An 8085-nucleotide genomic window follows, 5' to 3' on the forward strand; every position below is an offset into this window, starting at 1 on the left:
TCGCAAGAAAATATATGCTGACGGAAATGGAAATTCTTACACGATAATCACCTTGACAGAACGTTACAAACTGTAGTCCAAAATTTACATTCCATTTTTTAAAATTTAATCTTTATTTTCAGTACAAAAACAAAAGCAATGCCTAACGTGAAGAACTGTGTGAGTAAATGCTGGGTATTGGGTGCCTATAACATTACAGGATTTCTCAAGTGGTGACACGCTCGTAAAACTCATTATCATCCCTCAGACTCTGAGAGAGATCGAATCATTGGCGTGAGAGAGTCGGAGACGGGAGCATCACACCGACAGATCGCACTGACTGTTGGCTACAGTGCAATTACATCAGAGGGTGTGGTGGTGAGACGCAGTCGGGACAACAGTGCGGCAAGAAGCGTGGATATGGAACTAAAACTATTAAAACTACAAAACGAGAAGATAGTAGGATTATTCGAATGGCTCTTACGAATAGACGAGTGGCAACACCAGAAATCCCAGAGGAGGTAATGTGTCAGAATGAACCATCGGGAGGAGATTACTGAAACCTGCATGCCAACCGCTGTGGCTGAGTGATTCTAGGCGCTTCAGTCCGGAACCGCGCTGCCGCTACGGTTGCAGGTTCGAATCGTGCCTCGGGCATGGATGTCTATGATGTCCTTAGGTTAGTTAGGTTTAAGTAGTTCTAAGTTTAGGGGACTGATGACCTCAAATGTTAAGTCCCATAGTGATTGGAGCCATTTGAACCAAACCTGCATGACATCTCGAGTTTCCATCGTAATTTACCTTTAGGACCGTACCAGGGATAATAGAGACTTGCAAATGTTGTGAAGCCATAGTACAATTGTATAACTTTAACGCCACGGCAAATATGACACACCATTATCCAGGTGTGTGATGTACTTCATTTAAAAACACACGTCGCTATTAAATATTATAAACAAGGAAAACGCAAATAACTTCTTATATTTCATATACTTTATTTCTAACGGTCCGTCTTGATCACGCAATTTGTACAATTCACAATTACCGGTTTCGACCACTGCCGTCCTCAGATCTCTTACAAATAGAAAAACAGCTGTGTAACGATCTAACCTGAATTAGCTGAAGAAACCTAGAAAGCTAGAAAGCTGAAGAGACCTAGTGATATATAAAGAAATAAAAAACACTAACATGATTACCAACCATGCGTACCAGCCATATACACCAAAAAATATTCTGGCATATCAATATCAATCTCCAGATCTAGATACATAGCAAATGTTGGTAATTTCCTGGGTACGTTTTATATACAAATAAGTGAGGTCAGTAAAGGGCACTAGTGCTAGGGTACTTGTGTAACCAGTACCGCAAACACAAAATTTAAAATGCAATACACGTAGTCATTAATTAAAATTATTTCATACGGGAAAAACAGCCTCTTACAATAAAACATTAACTGAAATACAATATGTCGAAATAAAATCCACACTTAAAGTCTACATCTACACGAATACCCTGCAAATCACATTTAAGTGGCTGGCAGACGGTTCATCGAACCACCTTCACAATTCTCTATTATTCAAATCTCATATTGCGCGCGGAAAGAATGAACACTTATATCTTTCCGTACAAGCTCTGATTTGCCCTATTTTATCATGGTGATCGTTCCGCCCTATGTAGGTCGGTGTCAACGAAAAATTTTCGCATTCGGAGGAGAAGGTGGGTGATTGGAATTTCGTGAGAAGATTCCGTCGCAACGAAAAACGCCTTTCTTTTAATGATTTCCAGCCCAAATCCTGTATCATTTCTGTGACACTCTCTCCCATATTTCGTGATAATACAAAGCGTCCTGCCTTTCTTGGAACTTTTTCGATGTACTCAGTCATTCCTATCTGGTAAGGATCCCACACCGTGCAGCACTGTTCTAAAAGAGGACGGACAAGTGCAGTGTAGGAAGTCTCCTTAGTAGGTCTGTTACATTTTCTAAGTGTCCTGCCAATAAAACGCAGCTTTTGGTTAGCCTTCCCCACAACATTTTCTATGTGTCCTTTCCAATTTAAGTTGTTCGTAATTGTAATACCTAGGTATCTAGTTGAATTTACGGCGTTTAGATTAGACTGATTTATTGTGTAACCGAAGTTTAACGAGTTCCTTTTAGTACTCATGAGGATGTCCTCACACTTTTCGTTATTTAGGGTCAACTGCCACTTTTCGCACCATTCAGATATTTTTTTGTAAATCGTTTTGCAGTTGTTTTGATCTTCTGATGACTTTATTAGTCGATAAATGACAACGTCATCTGCAAACAGCCGAAGACGGCTGCTCAGATTGTCTCCCAAATCGTTTATATAGATAAGGAACAGCAAAGGGCCTATAACACTACCTTGGGGAACGCCTGAAATCACTTCTGTTTTAGTCGATGACTTTCCGTCAATTACTACGAACTGTGATCTCTCTGACAGGATAACGCAAATCCAGTCACATAACTGAGACGATATTCCATACGCACGCAATTTCCTCTCACTGTTACTCTCCCTCTCGCTCTCTGCCTTATTGCTACCATCTCATTCATTTCTTACCCCTTCTGCTGGTTCTTCTCGCTGTCGCTGTCTCTCTCTTCCTCATTGTCATTGTCATAGCCATTTTTGTGCTCCAGCATCTTTTCTCTGCTACAGTAGAGCACGTCACTCGTACGAAAATAACTTAACGACTCAATAAAATTTTAATAGTTTACTCACGTGAAAACAAATGTTACACCTCAGACCGGATTTTATGTGCAGAAAAATTTTACATGTGCTTCAGTACTACAACATGGGATATCTAGAAATTTCCTGATGGTAATGGAGGCACTTTCCGGCATATTTCTCCGTGCTACGTCACATTGTAAACTACGTTTTCGCCTCACACCGGATTTTACGTGTACACGTGGGGTAACTTTGAACCCCTGTATCTCGGAAACGTATAAAGCTATAAAATAATTTTTTCGAGGCCTTTAGAGACCGGGATATTAGAAATATATCTGTAATAATTTCAGCCATTTGCTGTGCATAGTAGTCTTAGCATCCACGACTTTGATTTGGCACTCAAAAGCTATGTTTTACGGCTGTTTCTCAACGATGAATAAATATTTTTGTAAATGTAACGATGCAACTTATAAGTGCGTAGAGAATAAACCGTTAAAATTCGAGCAATTTGCTGCGGTTAATTTTTTACATCCCTGCAGCTGACGGCACAAAGACGGTGAGACATATTTTTTGCTGGTTTTATCAGGATCCACCCACGAACTAAGAAGTGCCTCAGTAAGCCCGTTAAGATGTCCGCACGACACATCTAGTGCAAAGACAACCAAGTGATTGTCTCCATTTGCCTAAGCAGGAGTAAGTTTGTAATATTCAAAAATTTGACCCTACACTGTAGGATACTTACAGTAAGACGATCCTTCCGTTGGGTGTACAGATGGTGTCCAGCCCAAGGGCTATCCAGAACACTTGAGAACCCGATGTATTAGCCCCGAAATATCCTGCTTTTATAAGCGGCGATTTTGTAACACACTGAATATCGATATGCACGGAGGTGCCAAGTCACGGCGTACATCGTAATACCGTGTCGGACCTCCTCCTGCCGGCACAGTGCAGCAACTCCACGTGGCATGAACTCAACAAGTCGTTGGAAGTCCCCCGCAGAAACATTGAGCCATGCTCCCTCTATAACCATCAATAACTGCGAAAGTGTTGCCATTGTAGGATGTTGTGCACGAACTTACTTGTCGATTACGTGCCGTAAATATTCGATGGGACTCATGTCGGGTGGTATGGGTGGCCAAACCATTCGCTCGAACTGACCACAATGTTCTCCAAACCAATCGCGTACAACTGTGGCCCAGTCACATATTTGGGAACATGGAGTCCATAAATGGCAGAAAATGGTCTCCAAGGAGCCGAACATAACCATTTCCAGTCAATGATCAGTTCAGTTGGACCAGAGGACCCATTCCATTCCATGTAAACACAGCCCACACCATTATGGAGCCACCACCAGCTTGCATAGTGCCTCGTTGACAGCTTGGATCCATGGCTTCGTGGAGTCTGCCCACACTGGAACCCTACTATGAGCTCTTACCAACTGAAATCGCGACTCATCTGCCAAAGTCACTGTTTTCAAGTCGTCTGGAATCCAACTGATACGGTCACGAGCCCAGGAGAGGCATTGCAGATGATGTTGTACTGTTAGAAAAGTTAGTGGTCTGCTGCCATAACTTATTAATGCCAAATTTCACCGCACTGTCCTAACGGGTACGTTTCTCGTACGCCCGCATTGGTTTCTGCGGTTATTTCACGCAGTGTTGCTTGTGTGTTAGCACTGACAACTCTAAGCAAACGCCTCTGATCTGTTGCTAAGCGAAGGCCGCCGGCCACAGCGTTGTCCATGGGGAGAGGTAATGCCTGAAATTTGGTATTCTCGGCACACTCTTGACACTGTAGACCTTGAAATATTAAATTCCCAAACGATTTCCGAAATGGAATGTTCCATGCATATAGCTCCAACTACCATTTCGCGTTCAAAGTCTGTTAATTCCCGTCCTGTGGCCATCATAACGTTGGAAATCTTCTGACATGAAGTAGATGAGTACAGATGACAGCTCCGCAAATCCACCGCCCTTTTATAACTGGTGTACGCGATACTACAGCCATCTGTGTATGTGCATTTCACCATCCCATGACTTTTGTCACTTCAGTGCAAATCACACATCTGGAATATAGGTGCGTTATAACCTCAGTACTGATATACAGCCTTGCACGATGCAGAGCCAGATTCGACTGGAATATTAGCATTCCACGGTGTTCAGGGATGTGTCTGGCACTTCTCTATGGTGGTCTGACCGACGCCAACGTACTCGTTCTGGTGAAAGGTCACAGGAAAGAAAGATTCTCAAGAAGCACAACTCTCCCACTCATAGAACCATGGAATGGGAAGGTATTGTATTTTACAACAGGATTGATATGGTAAATGTTGAAGGTAAGCCGAATACTTGACAGTGTTTGGCAAGACTGGTAAACCTTGTTACGACTTGGTTACCAAATGGCATATTAGAGAAGGCTAATCAAGAGCCCCACACTGCATTTTGCACCATAAACGCGTTGAACGATTTAGAGATCCTTCATTCATTGTTCTGCCCAGTCTCTTGATTTGTCACCTGTAGAACATGTCTGGGATGGCCGGCCGCGGTGGTCTCGCGGTTATAGACGCTCAGTCCGGAACCGCGCGACTGCTACGGTCGCAGGTTCGAATCCTGCCTCGGGCATGGATGTGTGTAATGTCCTTAGGTTAGTTAGGTTTAAGTAGTTGTAAGTTCTAGGGGACTGATGACCACAGATGTTAAGTCCCATAGTGCTCAGAGCCATTTGAACCATTTGAACCATGTCTGGGATGCGACAGGAAAACATATTTTCATACCAGCCTCCAGTTAGAAATTAACCTTTAACAGAAGGATCATTTATTCGGGCACGGCACAAAATTCCAGAAGATGACATTCGGAGGCACTCTGCAAGCATACTGCTACTATTACAAGGGCGTGTTCGAGCCCGTGGTTGCCATGGCAATCACCTTTCATATAGAGGTTGCCAATGGATATCAGTTCCAAATGGAACTGCAGTTTTATCATTTAATACCAGCCATGAAGTGAAATTTGAGGATCTGTGGGATGACAAACGTTTGGATTTAGGAAAGGTAACGGCACAAGAGCGGCAGGTCTGACTTTGAGATTCATAATAGAAGGCTAACTTCAATGCTAAATAAAGACACCATAGGACCTGTCGACCTAAAAAAGCGTTCGACAATGTAAAATGGTTCAAGGTGTCCGAAACTGTAAGGGAAAGTATGTGTAAGCTGTAGTCAATAATCAAGGAGGAAAAACTAGAATGGAAGGCAGTTAAATGTATACAGGGTCGCCAGAAAAAGCGTGAAAATCTTGCAAAGGTGTTGCAGGAGATGTTGTGCTGAGAAATAATTGTCAAGAAAAAAATTCTATACGTTCGCCGTTTCCGAGTTAACATTGAAGTTAACCAATCAGGTCGTCACGAACGCATATTCAAACAACCTGCTAGAGACAGCGTCGTCAAACGTGTTCTTCGTTTGGTTTTCTCAGACCGCACAACCAGCTTAAATTTATCACTTCCGAAAAAAGCACATTTTAATTGGTAATGAGCATTTGAATAAGTGACAATTCGCGGATCCACAGATGTCTGTGTCTTACCGCATTTTAGAGCGTGCAAGTGCTTGAATTGCGCGGGCGACGACCAGATAGGCTAACTTAAATGCTAAATAACTCGGAAACGACGCAACGTACAGAATCTTTTCAACAATTATTAAACCGAAGGAAGGTGAAGGAACGATGAGCAGCAGAAATGAGAGTAGCGATAAACTTTAGACCAAAATTAGTGACCACGAAGCAGACGAAATGGAGGAATTCTGCTATCTTGAAAGCAAAATAACCCATGAAGGACGAAGCGAGAAGAACGTAAAAAGCAGACTAGTACGAGCGTAGAGGGGGCTTCTGGTCGGAAGTAGTCTACTAGTATTAAACATTGGTCTTAATTTGAGGAATAAATGTCTGAGAATGTACTATCAGGCACAGTATTGTACGCAAGCGAATCATGGATTGTGGGAAAACCGGAAAAGAAAAGAATCTAAGCGTTTGAGATATTGTGCTATACGAGGATTTTGAAAATTATGTGGACTGGCAAGGTAGGAATGAGGAGGTTCTACGCAGAATCGCTGAAGAAACAAACACATGAAAAACTCGGACAAGAAGAGAATGGGATAGGAACAAAACAGAAACAATTAAGACGATGGATGCTACTGATCCCTTCAGTATAGATGGACACCAAATTCGAATTCTTACAGAAATCGGCTAGATACAGCGAGCAATGGGGCTAATGAGCAGGGGCACTATATCAGTAGCATGTGGTATAACTTGAGAATTTGGGTCTGACGGGAGGCATGTTATCGTAGTCCGCGCAGTTGCAGTGATCACTGTGACCGGATGGCATAGTGGTCAGCATATCTGCCTAGTAAGCAAGAGACCCGGGTTCGAATCCCAATCTTCTTCTTCTTTCTTCTTTCGCTTACGCCATAGTCCCGTAGCGATAGCAGGGTCGGCGTAGTTACAACGGATTTGGCAATGTTAGTTTTAGGGATGGCCGGATTCCCTTCCTGCCGCCACCCCGAATCCCCCAGGGTGGAATCAGTGTACCCCAACTGTCTGCGTCTAGTGTAAATTGTGAAATAGTGCGAACGTGTTTCAAATGTCTGCGACGTGTGTAACTGAGGTTGAACGGGGGGACCAGCCCGGTATTCACCTAGCGGGATGTGGAAAGCTGCCTAAAAACCACATCCAGGCTGGCCGGCAAACTGGCCCTCGTCGTTAATCCACTGGGCGGATTCGGTCGGGGGCCGCCGTGCTACCCGAGTCCAGGAAGCAGCGCGTTAGCGCTCTCGGCTACCCTGGCGGGTCCCGGGTTCAAATCCCAATCCAGTACAAATTTTCAACCTGCCCCATTGACATAAACAAAAGGCCACTGACAGCTAATATCTTTAATTGCTTCGTGTCTTGAGAGAACAAGGTGGTAGGATAATTTTGTGTGTAAAGACATGAGGGAATAAAGTTTAGTTAGGCCGGTATTACACTATCAAATTTCTTTGTCAAATATCTTTGTCCAATATCTTTGTCAAAGATATTTGATGGTGTAATAGGGAACTTTGTCAAATGTCGTCCAATATTTGATCAAATCTAGGGCCTCGCTGTAGATTTGATCAAAGAAGTTGCTTGTCTTCTGTTCACTACAGTGTGACATGTTCACACATGGAGCGCTACCATCGCTGCATTCTGTCGTCTGTAGTGTTTTTATAAACATTGCGGGTAAATACAATTGGTGTGTGCCGACAACTACAAAATTAATAGAGATTTATGAAGCTGATGAGCTGCTTTACAACGTGAGGCACGCTGAATATAAAAATAGATTACGAGGATTGGAGACCTGACCTAACCTAACCTAACCCTCTCCTGTAGCAAGGAATCGGAGTGTTACAGTGAGCCTGTCCTCTGCAGAC

The sequence above is a fragment of the Schistocerca serialis genome, chromosome 7 (assembly GCF_023864345.2).
Source record: "Schistocerca serialis cubense isolate TAMUIC-IGC-003099 chromosome 7, iqSchSeri2.2, whole genome shotgun sequence".
NCBI classification, from domain to species: Eukaryota; Metazoa; Arthropoda; class Insecta; order Orthoptera; family Acrididae; genus Schistocerca; species Schistocerca serialis.